Source organism: Mustela nivalis (genome assembly GCF_964662115.1).
Source record: "Mustela nivalis genome assembly, chromosome: 2".
Taxonomy (NCBI): Eukaryota; Metazoa; Chordata; class Mammalia; order Carnivora; family Mustelidae; genus Mustela; species Mustela nivalis.
In genome coordinates, this window is record NC_139021.1 from 124,526,340 (window position 1) to 124,551,240 (window position 24,901).

Here is a 24,901-nt window from a genome sequence, read left to right on the forward strand (position 1 = left end):
GAACTAGGGCATGTCCCAACAGCTAAAGGGCCTTCACAGGGCAACCTCAATCTTCAGAACTAAGAAGACCTACCATTTATGTAAATATTAAATAGCTCTTCACAATAAATATGCCAGGAAATAACCTAAACAATAGGAATCTCTGTTGTTCTTACTATTGCTTTATTAGTTAGCTACTTGGACCTTCCAATTCCATTTAATCTCTGCAGCGCTCAGCAGTCTGTTAATTCTCTTTGGAGACAGAAACAACCACCACCACCTCCCTGATTTACAGATTTCTAAACATTTCAAGACAGATAGTGTTCATTCTAATTCTGCACTGTGGATCTCACCTGAGACTAACTTTGGTACATAATAGGTGCTCAATAAATACTTTTAATTAATTAATAAGATCTATTTTATGCCAGCTTCTTCATTCCAATAGACACTTCTGAAAGACAGATACGATCTATTACTCATTATTTGTTCCCTTGCCCCGTTCCCTCAAGTGATTGACATAGTATCCAGTGCATGGTAGGAGCTCTATAAATATTTGTTAAATGAATGAAGTATTAATGGCAGGACTGCCAACCCCCATAGCTTCAAATTCCTTCTGCTATCTCTTCAGGCCTCTTGCTACATAAATCTTTCATATCAGCGCATTAGAGTATTTGAGAATTTCCCATTCGAAAAGCTCACCAGAGAATGTTTCCCATAAAGAGGAATGGCCCCTCTATCACCTTATTACTCACTAAGTTCACCAGAAGTGCCATTTGTTGAATTCCCCCAAGCTACTTCCTTTTCTGTTTTTTACTTTCCCTGCCACCATCTGCCCGGTTCTCAGAGGCCCTGCTCATTCTCTTCGAGCCACAAGCAGTCACTGGGAGCCAAATGCCTTCTGGTCCCACTGTAGCAAATCTCATGAGCTTCCCTGCTGCACCTTGGGCTGGAGAAGTTTCCATTTACCGAATCCAGTAAGCACCTTTAGAGCTCGATGACTCAGCAACTCATTTCTAACACTCAATCAATGCATGCTATGTTTCTGTCATGTGTTGGTTAAGTTTAACTAAAGACAAAGATTTCTTCACACTCTTACTCCATTTTGCTTCCATTTCCAAGGCTATCTGTGTTTGTGCGGAAACGAAATGGGCTTTCCACAGGCAGATGGATACTGGTGTTGTATTCGATAGGTGTCTACCTACTACCTATCTATCTTCTCATCTTTCTAGTCTTGTTTCTTCTCTCTGCAGAAACTTGTCTTTGATTTGTTTCAGTTCATTTCATCTCATTTTATTGCACTCATCTTTGTTAGCTACTCAAATCTATTTGAATTAATGTGGTTTATACAACTCAATGAATGTATACATATGAATGTATACACACACACACTCACTCACTCACTTGAGGAACAGCACAAGAGAGTGAATGGCAGACAGCAGCAAGTATACACTAGTACACAGAAGGTTAATTTAAAGGCACATTCAAAATCATTGCTCTGAGGTTAGGGACACTGGCCTAAAGTCACATGACTGTTTAGTGGCAGAGTTAAAACAAGTTCTCAGGTCTTCTAACACCAAACCTCATGCTTCATCGCATCCTCCGTATCTTACCCAGTGCTTAGTGTTAAGGCAAATATATGCAGTAATCCTTCTGGGCAGGTGACTCAACAGATGAGAAATAATCTGTCATCATAGGGCAAACACCCTATGTCCTCTAACAATTACACAAGCAAATGTCTGCCCTTAGTCATAAAGTCTTTTTTAATATATTTCTTTAGTCTAATGGAACTTAGGGTACTATTTGATTGGCTGAAAAACTCTCTAATTCTGAATCAATTCAATTTAAATTTATGTTTTTGAAACACTCATTTCTCTTTAAGAAGTATTTGAAGGAGCTTATAGTAGAAAAAAGAAAATTAATAAAATAGGACCCAAAAGGGAGATTCAGTCTTGAAAACAGTTGGTAGTCAGTGACAATAGTTGTTATCTTTGCGCTTTAAACATGGCTCTGAGCTTCCTGGAAGTCCAATCAAAACAGAAAACACAATTAGTTGTGTGGTTCTCTTTAGGGAGAAACAGAATCATATTTTCTCAGAAGAGAAGAAATTTCCTTATGTTAAATTCTGAGATAATTTTCTCACAGGGAGCAATATTTGGGGGAATGTAATAAATGGTATTTTCAATGACAATTCTCAGCTACATCAAAATCCACACAACTTTTCTGCAGCAATTCCAGCAAAGAGACCAAGATGAAGTCTTAAATTATATGAGAAATATTCTGTGAGGGACCCAGCAGTCAACTCGATCAAAGGGGAAAATGTAGGTAATCTAGAGAAAAGGGCAAATTACATGAGCCTTAAATTATTCTTCTTCAACTTTTCTTTCTTCCAGGCTCTGAACAAGTTGTAGATGTGATACAGTTTCAGGGCCTTACTCTCTAGCAAGAACACAGAGTGCAGTTATCCAGAAGACTGCTAATTGTGGGGCAAAGTTAAAATTTTGACAACATGTAAGCAGGTGTTAAATTTGATACTGCCTCGGGCAAACCGTCAAGCCCAGGCCAACTTCCTGCCTGAGTAAAAGACCTCTACCCAGAGACAGGTTAAACTTCCTAGTCAGAAAAAAGTAAACAACTCCATGCTGCCTTACTCAGGGCTGCCTCAGTTTCCTCAACTGCAGGATGGGAATAAGAGTTGGCCAACTCACAAAGTTGTCAGTGGAGAGTGACAGTGATAACATGCAAACATCCTTGGCACCTAGTGGATTCCCAATAAAATGCTACATGCATGAAAAAGTAAGTTTCAGTTGATACTATAGACTTCCACTGGATATGAACTATTCATCACTCCAAAAGAGATCTCAAAACCAGCTTTAAAGGACCTGTGTGTTCTCCCTGCTTTTAATGTGTTGGTTGTATCATGGCTCCAGTCATCTAGAGCAGAAGTCACCAAACTACTGCCCTTAAACCTAATCCAGCCCACTGCTTGTTCTTGTAAATAAAGTCTTACTGAAGCACAGCCACGCCCGTTCATTTACATATTGGCTACCACCTGCTTTCCTGATGGACCAGCCGCTGAATAGTTAAGACAGAGACCCTGCGGCCCATAGAGTCTAAAATATTTCCTACCAGGCCCTTTACAAAAAATGTTTGCTGACCTCTGAACAGAGCAAATGTCCTCTTAGATGCTGCACAGCATTTCAAACACGGAACATTCCAAACTATGTTTTTCACCTGAGCGTGCCCGTGGATGAACATCCATGCCGACTTACCCTTCTCAACCTTAGATTCTGGTTCCTATCATGACGGCTCCCATCTTCTGAACCCAGTTAGTGAATCAAATCCTACCATCTTCTTTTCCCTTTAAAAACTCTCACAGTCTACAGCCTTTCCATTCTACTCCCAAGGTGGTAGCCAGAGGGCAACTAGACCCGCCCTTTATTCTCCTCCCCTCCCCTCCCTCTCCTTCTTCTCCCCTCCCCCTCCCTTCCTCTCCCCACCATGACCCCCACACACACTCTGCTGACAGACCCTGCAATTCATCCTCCATACACCTGCCTGAGCCAGTGGCCTAAAATGCCATTTTTACCCTATTCCAAATCTGGCTCAAGAGTCTACAGTGGCTCCCACCTACCCTTTACACCAAGTCTGACTTCACTATCTTGGCTTTCATAGCAGTTTACAGCCTGGCTCCACAGCACATGTATAAGTCAAAGTCCCATTCCTTCCCCATCCACACGCAGCACTGTTGTCTGGCCCATTTCCATCAGCACCCACCTTGCTAAAAATCTCACCGCCGTTCTTCATTCCTACCACAGCCTCTGTTCTGGATTGCATTGAGTCCTCCAAATTCCATATGTTGAAGTCTGGACCCCTAGTACCTCAGAATATGACTCTACTTGGATTTAGGGTCATTGTGGATGTGATTAGTTAATAATGGAGTAAGATGGGCCTTATAAGTGTTTTTATTAAAAGAAAAAAAAAAAAGGAGAAATTTGGAACCAGAGACAGAGGGAAAATACCACGTGAACATCCAGATCAGGGGGATGTAAACGTAAGCCAAGAAATGCCAGAGGCGGCCAGCAAGCCACCAGAAGCTGGGACAGGGGCCTGGAACAGATTCTCCCTCATGGCTCTCAAAAGGGTCCAAATCTGCCAACACCTTGCTCCTGGACTTTTGGACAGAACTGTAGGACAATAAATTTCCACACTCTAAGCCCCATCTTTGGTACTTTGTTAAGCAGCCCTGGCAAGCTAATACAGCCTCCTACATGCCCCAGGCTCAGAGGCTTCCTGGAATAAGATGGCCCTGAAGGCCCTGTGATATGTGGCCACAGAGAGGTGACAGGTAGAGAGGTCTGTGAACAGCAAGGGAGCAAATAGGGAACCCAGCCGACTGGGCCCTCCCTTCCCAAAGGAAACTCGGCCTGCTTCCTCACAAGCCTGCATGCTTTCCCAGATGTCACCTCATTCCTACCGGGTCAGAGGTTGAGCAGGATTGAGGAAAGCCCAGATCCGGAAATGCATTCCAGGGATCTGCCTTCCTCGCCTTGCTCCTAAATGTCCACTCTTCCCCTCCCTTCCTTTCCTCACTGAAGACTTAAGTCACAAGTTTTGTAAAAAGCAAGTTCTGAGCCAAGCAAATCCACTTCAGGAGTCCAGTGCCCGCCCTCGCCCTGCTTCTGTCCTGGAAGTCTGGACATCGAACTGGAGATGGCCGCAGTCCTTGAACGAAGGCCACCCGTGAGAGGCTGCCAAGACTCCAGCGTTGTCCAGGAACTTCAGGGAGCTAAATTGGGACCTATCAACTCATTAAGGAGACTTCTTGCAGGGAATGTGACCCTGGGGAATGAAGAGAGGCAGAGTGGAGCTCTGTGGCCCTGTTTTGCTCTTCTATGCAAGCCCACATGACGCTGGCTGGTTGCTGGTGAGAAAACAAAACCCCCTCCAAGTCACTTGACTCCAGGAGGCCAAAGGCCAAGCCAACCGTTCAGCTACCAAGTCATCACAGACTGTGTGTCTGAAAGTATATTATCCTCTTCCCCCAGGGACATCTGGTAAGTTCAAATGGCTTGGTAAACTTCTTATCTCAAAGGATATAGAGCGAGCAGTGATCAGATTTTCTTAATTCCAGAGAAGAAAGAAAGACACTCACTTAAGTGAGGACATGGCTGATAAGGTGGAGGGAGAAGCAGTACCAGATTCATGGGTATGGAGTATGTGCACAGGAGCCATGCATTTTTATTTTGCTCTGAATCCTAAAAATTATGTAAACAGTTCTGGGGAAAAGTGTGTGTGTGTGTGTGTGTGTGTGTGTGTGTGTGTGTGTGTGTTTAGCCAGGAGGTGGGAGTTGATGATGAGTGATGAGTAGAGAAAGAATGGTCCAAATTCAACCTGGGAGTAAAGAATAATGAGAAGGCCAGTCTGTTCTGAGTATTTATATTTACTCAGGTTCAATAAAGTTGCCACAACACTGAATTCATGAACACTGAACAATGCATCGCTCCTAGGGGAAATACAAGGATAGGTTCCTGTGAGCCTCTGGTCCCAACATTTCATCAATTTATCCACATACAACCTACTTTTGTATGTGTTTCTGTTTAAAGACACCTTATTAAACATACATTATTGGTTCGTTAACATAAAACTCGCAGCCCACAGCTCTATAACTCAAGCGGGAACAAAGCTTATCTAACCCCTTTTCTCTACAAAACACACTGCAGCTGGTTTGCACTTGGGGGTACCAGACAGCACTTCAGCACAGTGTTCAGGGGCCACTTTAAAGAGTGAAATCACCAGCAAAAAGCACAAAAGTGTGAAAACACGACACTACACTTACTGTGAAAAGGACACGTGTTTACACCCTGAGAGAGGAAATAAGGCAGATGTTGCCTCGTTTGCCCTCTGCTGGGAACATACCTGCCCAGTGACTCAATTCACCACTCTTCACGGGCCCACTAAATCTGCAAAACTGTCCCAAGTATTGGTTGGGAGTTACAAATAATTCGCAAGCCTGGAATCCACAAATAAGGAGGATTGAAGGTGTCTTCAATCAGGACGGGGGGCCTGACAATTTCTGCTCCATTACTGCTGCATGACCTTCAGCAAGTGATTTATCCTCTCCGTTGCTTTCCTCTTCTTCATCACTTGAATTTCTATTCAAACTTCAAGACACAAGAAGCACCATTTCCTTCATGAGGATTGTCCAACAACCTCAGTAGAAAATGAATTGTTTCTTTTTTTGTGGTCCCAAGTCACTATTTTTCCATGACATCTGCCCCGCATCTATTACTGTGCCTCAGATGATAGCCATGTTGTTGGAGCATGGGGCAGCTTTATCTACACACACTACACCGCTCCATCTTCCACCTCACCACCTTTAGTTCCACTGACCGCTACCTCCTGGCTCTCATGGCCAATGACTATCGCGTGGCTGTGCGCCAATCCCTGCTTTATGTCACCATCACAACAAGAAATCCCACTTGGGTTTTGTGCTTGGCACTTGTGTTTTTGGCGTGCCTTTGTGATGAATTGTTCCTTTATCCTCAATATTCCTCATCTGTGCCCCTTCTGCCATTATAAAGATGATTTAATTATGCTTTAGTGCAATTCATTGTTGATCTTCTCTTATTCCAGTAAGTAGATTATAAAATCTGTTAGGAGAGGGATTATATCTTATTCACCTTTATAGCCACAACACTAGTGAGCCACTTTCCACAATACAGGTGTTGAATAGGGATTTATTAATTTGAAATAAAAATAATAATCCTGGCTTTATCTATTATCATTTTTTAAATTGTAGTAAAACACCCTTGGCATAAAATTTATCATTAGGAGCATTTAGTACTTACAATGATGTACAACCATCACAGAATATTTCAACACCCCCCCAAAAATACAACAATCCCGTACAATAGTCATTCCCTAATGTCCCTGGCAAGTACTAATCTGCTCTCTGTCTCTATGGGTTTGCCTCTTCTGGACATTTCAAGTAAATGGAATCATATAATATGTGGCATTTGTGTCTGGCTTCTTTCACTTCACGTGATGATTTGGGAGTTCCATCATGTATCATTACCAATACTTCATTCCTTTTTTATGGCTGAATAATATTCCATTGTGTGAATATTATTTTGTTTATTTCATTCATCAATCGATGGGCAATTGGGTTGTTTCTACTTTTGGCTTTTATGAGGAGTCTGCCATAATATTTTAATACTATGATTCACTATAGAAATGTTAGTGATAATGACTATTTTTGTTACACATAGGGACTGCCTGTTTACCAGTCCCCTACCACACCCCCTCTAGACTATAAGGTCCTGAGGGCAAGGACTTTATCTTGCTCCCAATGGATTCCCTAGGGTCTTGGCTAATTCTGGTGCAGAGTACATGCCTCAATAAATCTGCTGACTGATGAATGGTTTCTGCTTAGAGGTTTGACTGCCCTATCACAATAAATACAAGACATAGCCAAAGCCCACTCTCCTAAAATCATAGAATATTAGATCCTGAAGAAAAAACCATTTGGTCCAAAATTGCCCTTGAATATTCTTGGCACCATCACTTTCTAGTTGTGTGACCTTGCATAAGTTTCTTAATCTGTTATTCAGATTCCTTATCTATAAAATAGAGGTAACAACTTAATCTACCCTCTAAAGCTCTTTTGATGATTAAGTGACTTAATACATATTCAATGCTGGTTATTAGGAATGAGGAATTAAGATCAAAAAGGGTAAGCAAATTATCCACCATTGCATAGCTAGTTAGAGGCAGAGCTGAGATTAGAACCCATATCTCTTAGCTTTCCCATCTCCCATGTGGTTGTTTGAAGGCTACTCAGAACCCATGGGGAACAGAGCTTTCCCCTATACTGGGATCAGTACTACTTCCACAATTATATTCTCTGGGGCAAATATCACCTTCCTTGAACAGGTGGCTTCCAAGCACAGTGGGCTTTTTTTTGTTTGGTTTGGTTTGGTTTGGTTTGGTTTGGGGGCTTGCTTTTTGTTGTTATTGGCTTTGTTTTTATTTGGGTTTTTTTTTTTTTTTTGCTTTTGCCTCCTTCCACATTCCAAATCTAAGTTTTTGCCTACCTCAGGAAAATAGGACATCTCTTGGAAAGGGGCAATACAAACGAGCACATTAAGTCTACTAAGAAGTTCTAAGAAGCTCTACATCTAGATCCCTGCTCACCCAGCAGTTCCAGAGCATAAGGAAATAAGAAATCTTTTCTCAGCAGAGAATCTTACCATACTTGGAATGCCAAAACAAACCTAGTGTTTTTGCAAACACTGGCCTCAGTTGTCACCCTTGACATCAAATGAAAGAATTTTGTCTAGCTTATTCACTAGAACAGTACCTGGCAACAAATGCTTTTTGTTGAAGAAATGAATAATTTTAATGAAAATAGCTACTTGGAATTTGAGGTATTGGCCACTGGTGGAGAAGAAGCCCACACATCAGCTGCTGGGTCTTCACTCTAATTGTCCCCAAGCAGAATACACCCTGTTGAGTTGGCTTTCTCACAAGAAGACTCCCATCCACCAGGCTACTGGCCTCTTGCTTTCCAAGATGGCGAGTCTTTGTCAGAGCAACTCAAGAATGTAACTCCAGTCACTGCGACCTGGTTCACTAGACACCTTCCCCAGGTTACCAATGTTTCCAAAGGCAACAGTCTTCATGACTTCCACATAAAAATCAGGTCCCCTTATAGATCTGATTTGAGTCAACAGCTTAAATGAGTCTAACCTGAACACCCATCAGTGAATGAACTCCCTTTCACTGGGACCTGCCAGTCCTTCTGGGCTTATCTAGGCAGTAGCCAAGAGCTCTAGGGAAAGGGAAGGCTGCTTCAACTTTTCCTGGCAAAGGGGCCTTCCTTTTTAGAAACTTTAGCTCAGCTAAGTGGAGACACCTGGTGTTTGTTGTTGCAACTTCAAGAACAATACATCAAAGGCTCCAGGCAGAAAGTCAGGCTCCTCCTAAAAATTGCATCATCACAAAGACCATTGGAGAAGAGGAAATGCAAATGGCTGGCCATCTCACGCCTAGGAGACTTTCTTCCTTCTCGTATTTTCTAGAGTCTCTGGTTTTCCTCCATACTTTTATCTTTAAAACATAGGGGAAAACGCAATTACAGGGCACCCAAATTTTGTGAGCCGCCAGGCAGGAGGAGAAAGCCTCCTTCCTGATTGTTTCTTTTTGTCAGGTGTCGTATCAGAGCGCTAACTTCTGAGCGCTAACTGGCAATACTTAATAAGTAGCCGGAGTACCAGAGTCTCCCGCCCCACCCCCAATTTTTTAAGTCTATACAAGGCCAAAAGAATATTAAAGTTTCACTGTGGAAGAAATATGGCCACTGCCAAGAACTGATTAGTCATAAAATCCACAGCATTATCATCATCCATCACTGCCTTTCTTTTAATGACTGAATAAAGAGAGAAGACATCAAAGTTTTCAAAATAAGGTTATAAAAACGCTGTACACAGATGAGGCCTCCAAATATTTTGATAGAACCTGAACAAAAAAAATACAGAAAAATCATTGAAACAAATCACAAAACATATGTTGTTATGTTTTGCTCTAAAAACCATGAAGTTTATCCAGAACCCTATTATGGTAACTGCTTAGCTTTTCATGCATTCCTAAATTACCATGTAATCTAAAACCTTGTTTTCAGCTGCCCTATATTGGAAAGTCCCTTAAAATAATCAGGATGATTACAGGCTAGTATTCAGAAAGAAACTTGCTTTTATTATAGTAAATGAAAGTGTTATTTATCAGGCAGGCTCCTTTAAAAAAAAAAAAAAAAAACTACCTCAGAAACACAATGTATTCAGGAAATACCTAAACCAAGGATTGCATTTTGGGCTCTCTACATTTTTAAACACATGGATAGTTGGTGTAAAAATATGTTCTTTTCCTGCAGGGACTTGACTGTAATTAGTGTATGCCAAAACTCTCTCACAGAGATTTCATTGTCTTATCTACTTACATCATCTTAATGCGATTTTATTTTACTTTGTCAAAGTCATATTAATGTAAATGTGTTCTTGATAGCAAACAGAGTTCTTTTTTATGCAAAACAGGATTCAGCTGACTAATAAAACAGCTTGCAGTCTATTAGACTATAACAGTAATGTGCTTATTTTGTTTCTCAAATCAAGACTGTGTCAGAAAGCTATAGACAGAGATTTGTCTTGTTTTTCACAATAATTGCTAGGGTGGGGTTACATTATGATCTTTAAATGAATAGTATCGCTTAGAACAAACACTTCATATATCTTTTATCTTTCCCTGCATACAGTTCTGAGTTTTCTTTGAAAATGCTGCGCTACTTTTCCACATAAGTCATCAGAATGTTTCCAAAGAATTTTAACTGCCAGATTAATTATATCTTGCAAACAAAGATAGATTGCTTACATTCTTTATTCAGAATTCCTGCCAGTATGGAGCAACTGGCAACAAATTAATTTCTTTTGCAACCATGCAAAATGTTTTGCTATGAAAAGCTCTGGAAGGTAAATGGATCCTTTAAAAAAAAAAAAAAAAAAAAAGGCAGGTTGCTCATTCTGAAAGGCTAATCTGTAAGCAAAGAACAGAGGATTAAATGAACTTCATGCTCTCCACCCCGCCCTTTTTAGCATCTATGTTATAGCCTTCCGTTAATGTATTCAGTTAATTAAGTATTGCTGTGACCTGGTGGCAATTTTTGAAATCCAGGGAATTTTTCCCCCTCTAAATTCTGCCTCCCCCACAGAGCAGAATATAATCTGTTTCCAGTCAGTCTGTTTATGTCAGCTGTGCCTCTACTACAAGCCTCTAAAATGTTTTAATAAATTTATCAACCAAAAAATATTACAAACATTTCATTTCCTTTGATTCAGACACACACACATACACACACACACACACACACACACACGCAGGCCTCTGCCTTCATTGCAAATTCTTGCTGGTATGAATCATTCTAAGTAATATTTGCTTTAACTTTCGTGTGGTTCTACAAACAACCTTTATATGGCTGGACTTCAAAGCTAGGAGAAATAAAGGTTAGAAATGTGATAGGAGTAATCTATTATTAGGCATGAAACATTAAACCACTTTTAGCTATAAGTCTTAAAACCTGAATAATCTAGGTTTTTAATGTAGTGCATATTTATGGTGCTTTCCTTACACAGGCATTTATCACAGGGAAGTGTTTGGAGGAGAAATATTTTCCATTGCACTATGCGTCACAATTTGGTTTAATTTTTCCTAATATTTAATTTAGAAAAACGGTAATATTATAACAGGGTTCTCATGTTTCCTTGCCAAAATGCTTGGTGTTCCTCACAGAGTAAAATTAATGCTACCAGCCTGCTGACCTGTAAGTCAGGTTTCAGTAAAGTAGGCACAGAGCCGGGAGAGGAGAGGAAGGGGGTGAGTTAGGGTGGGTAGGGAGATAAGATCTCTTTCTTTGACTAGAAGGAATAAAAAAGGGGGGGCTAGAGGAATGTCTCAACCCACCCATGCCATCAAATGACAGAAAATAAGCTGAACGTGTATTTGAGCTGGGGAGTGTTTGAAAACATTTATTAGCTCCATCCAGAACGACTTGCACTACAGGAATGTTAATTGTTAAAATCTGTACTGCAGTGATTTCTTGAAGCCGGGGGGCTGCATGGGGTGGAAATTCAGCTCCTTGTTTCTCTTTTTCCTCCACGTATATTTGCTCTTAAAACAAAACAAAACAAAAAAACTCATGTTATGAAATAAGTCGATGTCAGATGGGGAGCTTCCTAGCACAAGGGAATGCAAAACAGTGTTAAGGATATATGCATATGCAGGAACAAAAAAACAACATTGGTAACATTTTGTTCTTGATTTAATTTGTGCTCCTAATACAGTAGATTAAAAATAAGTCCAAATGTTAAACACATTAGTATTCAGTCACTACCCATGTGCCAGGAAAGCAGCTATCACTTTGGACCTGGCCCGACTCTCTCTGGAATTTTGAGGAGACAGGAAATCTGACCCCCAGGAAATCTGAGTCCCCAAGTCCATCAATGACCCTACAGTTTGAGGATTCCTCATTTTCATCTGCTGATTAAATCCCAGAAGCTACTTCACATCTTCTCACACTGTGTCAAAACTGGGGTCTCTCAACAAAGCTGAAAGAGAGTATTGGCTTGGAAAGAGGGAGGGAAAAAATGGCTAACAAGCAGCCACAAGCAAGATACTTTTCAAAGAAAATTCAAGTTAAATTGTAGTCTATTCGACAATTATTTTTGAGATTTATGTCCTTTAAGAAGGTTGGTGTAAGTCCCACCTCCCACTCCCCTAGAATTTTATGACTGGGGCTAAAGATAGGATTGAATCCCTATATGCCTGAACTAGAAGACATTCCAGAGATCACAGCACTCTCTTCTTCCGTGGGTGATGCCCAGGGAGATTAAACACAGGGCATGACCAACATCCTACGTGAATCTGGCCCTTTTACTAGACATGAAACCCAAGCTCTGGTTCCCCCAACCCTGTCTGTTGTGTGATACATACCACACTGCCCTTTCACTTTGTTCAACAACAAAACAAAACAAGGCAAAACAAAACAAAAAAATGAAGTTAAACCCATGGGTAAGAAAAATAATATATTTCTTGAGGTAATTACAGCAATGGCTCTTTACCTAATCTGTGTGTTATTCCACCTGTATTTTTTTTTTTTTTAAAGATCTGTTTATTTTACAGAAAGAGAGTAAGCTGGGGGAGGAGCAGAGGGAGAGGCAGAATATTAAGCAAACTCCCCACTGAGCTTGGAGCCCTGATGTAGGGCTCCATCTCAGGACCCCGAGATCATGACCTCAGTCAAGATCAACAGTCAGATGCTTAACTGACTGAGCCATCCATGAGTCCTACACCTCTGTGTTTTTTTAAGAATAAGCATAGCTTCTTTTTTTTTTTTTTAAACAAAAATAGCAACTCTACAGTTCTTACCCCTCCTGCCCTCACACACATCCTCCTCCCCCAACTTCCCCTGCTCCCTCTCCAGTGTACTTTTTTGTGGTCTTTGGTCAATCTGGTTTAATAGGTTACCTGTTGCTGTTACTCTCGCTTCACACAGAAATGAAGCTCTCTGCTGCGATGTGCTTTCTGGAAGCAGAAGCATATGAGGCTGTGACATTTGTAAATCTAGGAAGTAATCGCTCCCAAAAAGCAATGCGGAGAGCTGCAGATCTTGCCGGAAAGGAAAAGAGTTAATTGAAACTATTTGGGGCATGCAGTATTGAACAAGGAGACGGTTTCTGAGCAACACATATCTAAACGTGGCTTGCCAAAGACCTGCACACTTTTAATTTGCTCTACAAATTTGGTTAGCCCTATAAAGTGCAAATATCAAACACTGGTCATGGAGAGCATTAAACATTAACCAACTGAGACCTTAAAGACTGGGGTAGGACATTATAAAATTAGAGAAGAAAGATAGACCAGGCAACTCTGGGAAATTAGGTTAAAACTCCAAAAAAGAATGTTTGTTGGCAGAGTAAAAATAAAGTAAAAACTATTTTGAGACTGGTAACCATTTGTCTCTGTAGACAGGCCATTTCCCCCTCTGAGATTATATTTTTAAAATCAGGCAAATCTACCAAAGTCTATTTGATTTTCTGATTATTCTTTAAGATGCAATGTCTTACTAACCAAATGAACCCTGAAGAGGGATATTTCAATTGCCCTTCCCAGACCCATTACCTTACCTGGAACTGTGCATTTTATCCATTCGTGTGTTGATGTGGTTTCCATGTTGCTTTGTTGGGGGTTCAAATTCTGTAGAGGTTCGATAAACTCTTGTCAAGCAGCAAAATAAAAATGCTCTTTAACGCAGTAAGAATGGCTCCCAGGTTCACCCATTCAGATTGTTAGATAAACCCTAACACAAAAACCTGCTTGAGTCCCAGATGTACTATCTTCTCCACAAGGGGAATAAGCACTTCCTTTGAAATAGTAGGATTCAGAAAAAGGAGAATAATACCATATTTAAGTACCTTTTTCTCTGAGTATCCTTTGGCCCTGCAGGCCTCACAAAGTAAATCCCTGCACAGTAAGAACAGTTTTCTCTCAGGAGAAATTTGGTACAGTATTTCTTTGATATCTATTAAGTGTCTAGGATAAAGTAGGTGTCAGCTCTCAATAGCCCCACATAAGACATGGGAAGGCTGAAGTAAAAATAAGTTAAACCACTACTAGACCAAGAATTAACTCCTAAGACAATTTAAATATGGCTGTTTATCTTCATAAGATTAAAAATACCTACTCACAACAGAACAAAAGAATCCTTAGGAGCCCTGTCTTAACTCGGGTTGCCTGAAAAGTAGCCCCTGAGAAAAGGATTTGAGTGAAGACATTGATTTGGGAGGCAAAAGAAAAACCAGTCAAGAACAAGGGAAATGAGATTGGATAGGGAAGCCAGCCAATACGAGATGTACTGACGAGCCAACTACCACCGTGGACAACGGGTGCAAACTCTGAGAGCCAGTGCAGAATACACATGTCGGTGTTATCCCACCACAGAGGGGGCAGCCGGGGTATTTAGAGACCAGCTGCCATCAGTCTTCAGAGGAAGTTGTTACTGAGAGGCACTCACTCGGGGACATAGAAGAGCTGGCCACGCAGGCCGACAAAGCCGGTTTTAACGGTGACCAAAGGAAGCTCTCAAGCAAGGAAATGCAGGAGATGGCAATTATTACACAAGGCACCAGGATGAGAGACTATGGGCAGGGTCCTCAAAGGCCCCTTTGGTGGACTTTAAGTATCAGCCCTAACTTCCAAGAAGTTCAACAGTCACTCTTTGTTGTGTTTAAGAGAACAGCTAACACAACGGAGGGACTTAATCAATATTTGTCAAATATTGGAAGGACAGAATAAAATATCAGTTAATGATTTTTTTTTAATGATTCACATAAATACCTTATGCTCTATTCAGTATTGAATATTTTTTTCCTAAAGAAGCTATATAATATGAGCTCAGGCTTGGTATCAGACAGGCCAGAGTTTAAACCTCATTTCTGTCCCTTTCAAGCTGTGAGAGCATGAGCACACTACTCTTCTTCTAGTCTTGGTTACTCCATTGGCAAGGTGCCTATTTCATAGTATCAAATGATACGAGGTTAGAAAAGTAAGAGATACAAGGATTGGTACAGTAACGGATGCATACTTAGTACTCAATGCTACTCTAAGGACTCAAGAGTCAGTTCTCTGACTTCAAATCCCACTTGGGCCACCAACGACCCATCTATCTTCAAGCAAGTCTTCCAGCCTTCTGACGCAAACTTCCCCATCTTAAAAGTGGAGACGGAAGTTGTCTGCTGCTCATTCCCCAGAGACTGAGGCCCTGAGCAGATATCATGACAGGGATAAGTCACATTGATGAAGCATGTCATAGGTTACACAAACCTTATATATACGTGTCATCTCATTTCCAAACAGGAAAGGATTCTGGATTTACATATCATTCTTCCAATTTAAGGGAGTGTTTCTCCATTTCTCCAAATGTCCCCCCCCCCCACCGGTTCTAATTTGTGCTTAGATTATGTCATAGACCATGAAATGATCCAAGGACCTAGACGAAATCCACACAGGTACCCTGAGGAAATGCGGTTTGACTCCTCTCCTCAGTGCTTGGGGAGGCTGACCGTGTGGGGAGACTGGTATTCAGCAGGGGCATGCCCAAGTGGATTTTATAAGTCTATGTCAGGATTGAGTGTTAATAAAGATTCCAAATGAGTCAAGAGTAGAATTCATACCAGCAGTCACTGAACCAATGAAGTCATGGGGCAGGGGGTCTGAGTGGGCTTGTCTGCGATGGGCAGGTAAGGTAGGCCTCATGCACACAAAACCCGAAGACAGAAGCTTAAAACTTTGCCTGAGGATGATCCCAACAGAATGTCTGAGCCGTTGTTATGTGTCGGGTATGGTAAAGGATACACAGATGAACCTCCTTTTATTTCTATTTCCCAGTTGATAAAATGGAGGCTTAGAAGAGGAAGTTATTTGCCTTGGTTATGCAAAACCATGGGCCGGCACAGCCTGATGCCAAAGAGAGGTTGATTTGAGAGAGAAAGAGAGAGCAGGCATGGTGGCCGGGGCAGGGGAAACACTGGCTTTCTACAACATTGTAGAATTGATAACATTCAAAATAAAACTATAATAGTAAACACCAAATAAAGAAAATCTATTTGATAATATATATTTATTAACTTTCAATATCCTGAGGGAAAAAAGCATTTTACAACAAATGAATGGAATGAACATTTGAATCAAGAGTACACTCCACAAGAGAAAACAAAGTCATGGCCACAGCTCTCCAAACGCCATTGTTCCAAGTCATTGCTAAGGTTTGCGCAAGAAATTAGCCAGGTTAACACAAATAAATTTAAATAATTAGTCCAGTTTCCTTCATAGTATCTCAATGAGCTCACTTTAATATAAGGGGAATCTAATAATTGCTCACTTACTATTCATTTGCTGAGCACTTACTTCGTGGTAGGGCACTGACTCAGTGCCCTACCTAGCTTGTCCCCTGTATTCCTCACCACATCCTTCTGGGGTAGGGGTTCTGAGTTTCTCCTTTTACAGATGTGAAACTGAAGCTCTGAAAGGTTGAAGAACTTCTCCAAGGTACCATTAAACCTAATGAATGGAAGCTTTGAGATCCAAATCCCGACTCCCTGGTTGTAGGACCAATACGCGCCTTATCCAGAGTGCTTGGCTATCTCTGGAACCTTGAATTCTAGTGATGGAAAAGTACCCACTTTTATTTAGGCATTCCCTATTACATGGGACAAATATGGGCTTTTAAGTATTATAAACAACTTCTTTTTTTCAATGTACTTGAGCAAACTCAGTTCCTAGGAATTCTTGAGAACAGAGTTTACGTTCCAAAACAAAACAATGCTTCCTAAAATGAGCCTGTTCATGACATAATTGTATAAAGAAGTCCAATATACAATTGCATACAATATATGATCCCAATTTCATACACATTTTTTAAACTTTTGATAAATATATATTTGTAAAACTATACCTTCAAAAATCACCCTATTTCATATGCAAGTTTATAATCTTGACACTTAACCTTATTTTATGAGTATACAATCTCCATAAAATTCAGCATGGAATAAAACTCTAGAAATACAGTACAACTCAAAACATGATCTCTATTTCCTCTTATCTAAAAGAACAATTATTATACTATTACCAGGGAAAAAAATGAGCATTAGTATTTTCTTTTTCACCATTATCAGGGATAGAGCTGGGCTTTTCTCATCTATTATCTCAACTAATATCCACAACAAGCTTGTGATGTAGCTATTGTTTTGCCCATTTTATTAATAAGGAAGCAAGATTCAGAAAAATTAGGTGGCTGTCCCAGAGTCATATGACTACAACCTGGCAGAAACATGATTCCTACTCTTTCTTATTCCAGGCTGAGAGCTCTCTGCACTACAATATGACCATCTTAAAAATTATTTTTCTTGGCATCTATACATGTCTCCATGACAAGATGATTTCCTGAGATACTAATTTATGCTATGTTCCTGATTTTATAGGATACTGGAAGGAAGAGGCATTTTCTCCACCCTAAATCAAAACTGTGGAGAGGAATCATCCCAAGACAGGAGAGATTCCTAGGGCAGAGGTGACCTACAAGTGGAAAGGGACAGACAGGGTGTTGGGGTCGTTGAAGGTATGGATGGGATACCGGCTCTCCAGGGAGGCTGCCTACGAGGCCCCCAATCCAGTCATTTTGCCCAAAGATCCTGATGCTTCAGCTTAGCCCATGGCAAATAAGGCTGCCCACCTCTGAAACAAAGAATCCCAGGATTGCTCAGAGCATAACTAGAAAACCTTCATCCTGAAGAATTCAATGACTGGAACTTTCTCCTCTGTCAGGTCAGGGCTCAGACTTTGTAGCAATGCGTTTACTCAAACACAGGCACGAAGCCCATTTCACCAGGGTCTCTGAGGTGTTGAACTCATGGGCACCATACCAGGAAATTCATCCTCGTTGGCGAGACAGCATGAGGAGCAAACTGTGGTGAATACGCCCATAGTCCCCTGCTCCTGTTTCTTTCAAAAGTTTCTCCTGGGGCAATAGGGTTGCCATTTGGACTGGCCGGAGCCCACCAACCAGCAGAAAGGAGCTGATTTCCGGTAGCCTGTGGGCCACGTGCGCCATGCCCTCCCCACAGAAGCCACGTTTCAGCCCCATCAGCTCCTCCTCTAGCTTTGCCCCCAACTCCGCACCACGTGGGCTCCACGTCGATCATTTAGCAATAAATAGAAAATGCAAGAAAACTCCTCCCGGAAGTCTCCTTTTCATTTACAACATGGAGATTTCATTGCTTGTGCCATGGCTAATAGCAGGCCACGAAGTGGCACGGCAGTTGCCCGAGTCCATTCTGTGCGCAGGCGCGTCACCCTCGGGAGCGGGGCTGGTCTGTGGTGCGCGCATGTGTTTTGAGGCTGTTTTATGGCACATGGTCAGGAACTCAGGTGCAGGGCCTCTTTAACTCCAGCTTTCAGCAGCTGCCTTGGCACTTCCCTTTCACATAATTAAACACCCTATGCTACTTAACAGAGTTATAAGTAGCACATCAATAAAGCAATAAATAATTGTATTCAGGAACACTCCAGAGCCATCACGCATTAACCAGCAGCTGTGAGCAATAGTTTTGATTAATCAATAAAGTTATATAATAGGAAAGCAAAAGTCAGGCCGGGCCCAGGGAGGAAGCAGCCAGACTCCGCAGCCGTGAAGGAGTCTTATCTCTGAGGTAACTTGCAGGCAGAATATCAATTGGAAGCACTAGCCCAGGGACTAAGTGCAGCAGCAGGAATCCCCACCTCCAGAAACTAGTTAAAAATGCTAGTTAAAAACAAAGAAGCGGGACAATTCAGCTCTAAGGCAGGAGGGCTGCCTACTGAGAATATGGAGGGAGGGCCCCATAAAAGCAAAGTGCTTCAACCTCAGAAAACAAATCCTGGCAGCTGAGCAAGAGGCGGAGCAAGGAGCAAGGAGGGGGATCATGACGGGCCTGCATCCCCGTGAACGTGCCCACCGTGAACTTGCCCACCGTGAGCGCGCCCACCATGAACGTGCCCACCGTGAACGCGCCCACCGTGAACGTGTCCAGGTGCCTGTGGGAAGGTACTCAGCCTCCTGCCAACAGGGCGGCGCTATGGGACATGATCAGACCACCGCTCTGAGGGCTGAGGCCAGGACAGGGCCAGGGAAATCATTTGGGGAACTGCTCATAGCCCTCAGAATTGGCTGTGAAGTTCTGGGTTGCAGTGGCTTCCCTGGGCCCGGGGCCTGCAAGAAGGACCCAGGAAGCCATATTTTTAACACACTTTCAGGTTGTACTGCAGTACGTCCCATGGGGAGACCCTCAGGTTTAGAGACCCCCATGGACTTCGTGGGCTGGGTCAGCCTTGCCACACGGGAGGCAGGAGGTGGTCCATGTCCTTGGCTTGCCAAGCAAAACCCATTTCTGTCATTTCTAGTTTTGTGAATGAGGCAAGAGCTTACTTGTTTGCACCCATAGTGCAGGGCCCATGCTGCAGAAAATCTCAGGGGCTCCTGTCCAAGCCTCTGAGATATAGGATGTTCTTCCAGTGATTCTGATGGAACTAGCCTAATACCACTTGTGCTGAGAAACATGCATTGATTCCACAAAATACCGAGGACCATCTACGTGCCAGGCACTGTTCTAAACTCAGGATTCTTCGGGATGAAAAGTAGTAATGATCCCTGCTCTCAGGGAGCTTTGTTCTAGTGGTGCCCCAGAGGATGTCCACGTCTCAGTGCGTGCGAGGGTGGGGACTGAGCCAGTGGACCTCACCCACCCAAACACCAGTGTAGCCAGACAGCCATGTTTTAATGGCAGAACCATAAAAGTACACAGAAAAGTAGATGGGTGGTATAGTGAACCCCCATAGACCTCCAACCTATTTCCACAACTCTAAACTCATGGGTAATCTTCCACACTCGCTGTCACCCCTAACACCCAGGTTTTTCTGAAGCAGCCCCAGAGAGCATATCATTTCATCTGTAAGCATTGTCAGCATGCATCTCCAGGACACAGATAACATTAAAAAAATAATAATAATGACTTCTTTTCTTACCTAAAAAGTTTACATTAATTTTTTAATATCATTAGATTTACAGTCAGTGTTAACCATTCTCCCAACTGTCTCATATTTTTTAAGTGTATGTATGCAAATCAGAATCAAAATAAGGTCCAAACATGGAAATTAGTTGATACATCTCTGAAGTCTCTTTGGCTCTAAAACATTTCCTTCCTCTCTCTCTCTCTCTCCCCCGCCACTCTCTATTGAAATTTGCTGGAGTAACCATGTCCTCTGTCCTGTGTATTTCCTGTAATGTGCTAGTTACAGCCAGACATTTGCTGGGAGTTGCTTCCGACTTTTCGGCAAAAGTATTTCAGAGGTATGTCAGGAGGCTTTTCATATCTGGTTGATGTTTAGCTTTTTGTGAAGTCAGCAGCCTTGTACAGTCATCACCTAGATCCCTTATTTCATTAGGGGTTCATGAAATAATTTGTGAATCATTAAGAGAATTCATCAGAATTATTACATTAGATCCCTTATTCAGTTACTGATATTCTAATTTGGATAACTTAATTTATCAGCTGAATACTTTTATGACGAAAATTTCTCATCAGCTTTCTGGTTACTCTGAGGGACAGGAAAAACAGGACAATGTTCGATTTCTTTATTATCAGTTTTCAAAATTAGTTGTTTCTTATCACCAATCAAAGGTTTTTATAAGTATCAGTATAAATTCATGGGTCCAAACAATTTGATGTGTTTTGCTTCATGCAGTTAAAGTCCTTCTGAGCCTCATGTTTTCACACCTTTGTCCAGTGGAGCTAACTTAGATTGGCTTCTGGGTCCTTGCCGTGTGACTCAGTGTAGTCTTTAATGTATGCTAAGATGTTCTGGTATGCAAAGATGTTCTAGGTGCTTCTTGTACCTGTCCTGCCTCTGGTCTGGAATTAGCCATTTTCCCAAAGAACCCTGCTATATCTTTAATGAGAAATGGTATTTAAAGACCATATTCTGCAGTCCCACTTTTATCAGTTGTATTTACTGGGCTTTGGCATGAGATCCCATAGAATAAAAGGGTTTTGCTACTTAAGCATTTCTTTGACAGTCTCTTGTCTTGGGAAGAAAAAGTTAACAAAGGGTTAATGTGGAATCTATCATGAGTTCCTGACAATTAACTTAAAATATAAATAACTCAATGGAAATATAAGCAAAAAATTTCAATAGGCAATTAAGAAAAAAATACAAAAGTACAGGAAACACAGAAAAATGTTCAAGCTTCGAGCTGTCAGGGAATTACAAACTAAATCACTAATGAGGTAGTGGTTTTCAGCCTTCGATTTGGAAAGATTTGAGCGTTACATTTTAAGTGGTGCCAGAGGTAACAGACATAGACACTCTCATACACCAATGTTGGGACTATTAATTGACCCAACTTTTTCTGGAAAGTAAAATTTTTAATATGTATAGCCTCTGACCCTGTAATCTCATTTCTAGGAATTGAGGCTATGGAAAGAAAGTGCACATAGCATATATTTGGATTTTGTCACAGCATTGTTTACAACAAAATTGAAGGGAAAAAATATGTAAAGTCCACTAGGAGGGCACTCGCTGAAATGATGACACATGCTATGGAATGTTATGCAGCAATTTTTTAAATGTTATATATTTATATTTACCAATATGTAAACATATCCATAATATACCTATAGTTCCACACTAATAGATGTAGAATAATCCTATGTGTATATGGATGGAGATATATATATGGATCTATGTTTATATACATATGCACATACAATAGATAGATGGTAGTTAGATAGAAAGACAGCAAAATGACTCAGAGAAGATGGACAGCAGAATGTTGAGTAGTTACCTTTGGTAGGCAGAATGGGATGAGAATGACATTTTCAATGCTCAATGCTTAATTTCGATTATTGTTAAAAAGTGATGACAAAGTGAGTAGTTCTCTCTCTCTCTCTTTTTTTTTTTTTTTGGTATAACACCCCTAACCAAAATAAAACAAAATAAAACACAACCCACCACATTAGCTCCAGTTAAGACAATATCATTTATCAAAGAGTTTGACATGGGTAATCAAATTCTATCTTCATAAATCCATGACAGATACTTACAGAAGAATATGGTGGTCAAGGGTAATTTGCTGCTCACTTTGACCTTGGTATTTGCACCATGATTTGGTTTTTATGCCCTCCAAGCTTCTGTGATCGTGGTAGGATGAGATGTTTCTTCAAGGCACCCCTTTTCTTGCACTGAGTTAGCTTTCTGTGCTATTGCTTCTTTCTGTTCAGGTGTCTGGGTAACTGTTCCCAATAAAACTGTTGCCTCTGACAACTGTGGAAGCTTCAGAGGGTGGGACGCTGAGTGCTGCTGCTGAACTGTAAATCTATAAACCTGGGACTGTCCCCATGACACATTACCACTGATCCCCATGGACTAGTCAAATGAAGTTTTTACCAAGGTGTGGCAGAAATTAAGAAGAATATAAAATGTAATCGAATGCATAAGGAAGGCTCATGGGTGGCATTAAGTTTAAGGCTCTCCAGCGGGTGCATGATAGCCTGTCCTGGCTTCCTCTCTAAGTCCTATAAGTTTACTGCAACAGAAGATGGCTGTATGGCTCACCTCGTTTGAATGTGTATGGAGCCCTTGGTCATCGTAGATGAGGTTTATCAACCCAACACCCCAAGGACACAGATCACTGTCAAAATCTCAGTGTAGAACCCTAAATGCTATACTGCAGGTTAAGCCACTTCCCTGAGTCCTACAACATTCCCTTATGTGGACACTCCTACCAATATTGTAGTTCTTCTTGACATCCCCAGGTCAGTCAGTCCTCAGACACTCTTTCTGGCCTTATCTTTAGGGTCATCATCTCATTAACAGTTACGTCTCTTTGAGTTCCAAGTCAAAGAGATTTCCATTTACAAAATCCCATTTATATAATACCAACCACTTGCAAATTGAGACACCTGCCCATGCCCATGCCATTGCAGTGCGTTTCATGGGACCCCACGACTGGCCTCCAGCTCTTACAGGAAAGGCCATGAATTCATTCCTTTAAATTTCCACCACATTCCAGGTGCTGTCTCTGTTCAATCTCCCTCACCTTATAGGACATTGGGCATTTGGGATCTAGAAGGAAGCTTGATAACAAGCTTATTCCGCCCCTTTTTAAACTCCTGAGCGAGTAGTTAGGTGGTCATGACTTACAATATATCATAAAATCATTTCATGGCAGCCAGGGCTAGCAACGCACCTTAACATGTGGATCTCCTGGCTTGGTCTAAGCACATATTTTCCTTCAGCATGTAAATTCAATGGCTCCTCTAGCCTTTCCTTTCATTTAAATGTTTTCAGGTCTTCTCCAACCTCTTGATTCAGACTTAGCTGCAATATTTCCTTCCTTCCTACAAGCATTCTTGAAATCCAATTTTTCCCAGCAAAACTCATTTTAGGCTCATCATTTCTTGTATGATGATATGACTGAGGGGGATTCTAAATAACAGGAAAAGTGACTCCTTCGGATGTCTTTCCTTTTGCATATCTGGAAAATAGCAAATTCCTAGTTACCCTTCAATACCTTACCAAGTATAATGCCTCCTCTTAGCCTTCCCTGCTACACCCTTTATCCTCTGCTGGGTAGAAGTATTGCCCTCCATTTGTACTGGAGTGATTGACAACATGCTGGTCTTTCCTGCTAGACTATGAACTCCCTACACAAGTGACCGCATTCCTATATCACCCCTGGGGCTCAGTACAGTGTCTGGCACACGAAAAGTGTTTAGTAAATGCCTGTTGAAACAAAATAAAATGGATATCTATCATCCCTCCTAATGTACCCCTCATTCCTTCCCAGTATTTATTTTTTAATCTATTTAATTTATACTCTCTCTATAGCATGGAATAGTTTCTGCTTTTAAATGCTACATGCCACCTACATGTAGCTGGGGCTGACAACATTTCTAATTATACAGTATCATCAAAGAATGGGATGTTTCACATAATAAATTTTTCAGTCTTTTTTTCAGGATTAATATATCCTTCTTTTAATTAATTTTTGGTGACCTTTGTAAAAAGTATTATAAACTTCCCAGAGTTCTTAAACAGAGGACAATGATTATAACATATTGTTTTCCTGATGAGTCAAGCAACCATAGGCACACCAGTTACTGATATCACATAATGAAGCCCTCAGGGATTATTAAGGAAAGTAGATTTGCCGCCCCCCCCGCCCCCCCCACCAACTCAAGACCCTAAGGTTCAGGGTTATTACTGCTTGAGTCTCATTTTAGAGCTTTCTGTTTCCTTATTCAAAGTGCCATTGTCACTCTGTTAGCATCAAAATGTGAGACTTGCCTCTCCTAATTCATACTGTGTTTTCAATAAGTCATTGTTGACTGTGATGAATTGGTTAAAAAGCAAGGACTTGTTGACAGCTACTCAGCTCTTGTTCCTACTCTTCAAGTAAGAGGGACATTACTAATGTGAGGACAGCCAGGCAGCCACAGAAAAGGAAAAATGTTACATAAGGATTGGGTGCAGGGCTCATGAGATGAGCAGAATCAGAGACATGAGAGAAAAACAGCAATATTCTACAGTGTCCCAAGGGGTTCAAAATAGGTAGAATTAGCAAATGAACTGCACCAATGTTTTTATTCACTGAATTCTGGGGTCCCCCACTCCTCATTTCCCAATTCTTACACCATGGTACACATCACCAAGTCCTCTGGTCTTTTTTTCTTATTGGAGAAGGTCTTAGAATCTTTCTGAGCTTTGGTCTCCAGAAAGCCACCA

At 41.3% G+C, this 24,901-nt stretch overlaps 1 long non-coding RNA gene across 1 annotated transcript in view; it reads right to left on the minus strand.

The window, feature by feature from the left end:
• LOC309856559 overlaps nucleotides 1-13,194 on the minus strand; it is a 41,689-nt gene extending 28,495 nt beyond the window's left edge. The window contains exon 1 of the long non-coding RNA XR_014307269.1: nucleotides 13,052-13,194. This is a non-coding gene — a long non-coding RNA (uncharacterized lncRNA). The remainder of the gene's footprint in view (nucleotides 1-13,051) is intronic.
• Between the last annotated feature and the right edge of the window lie 11,707 nt (nucleotides 13,195-24,901).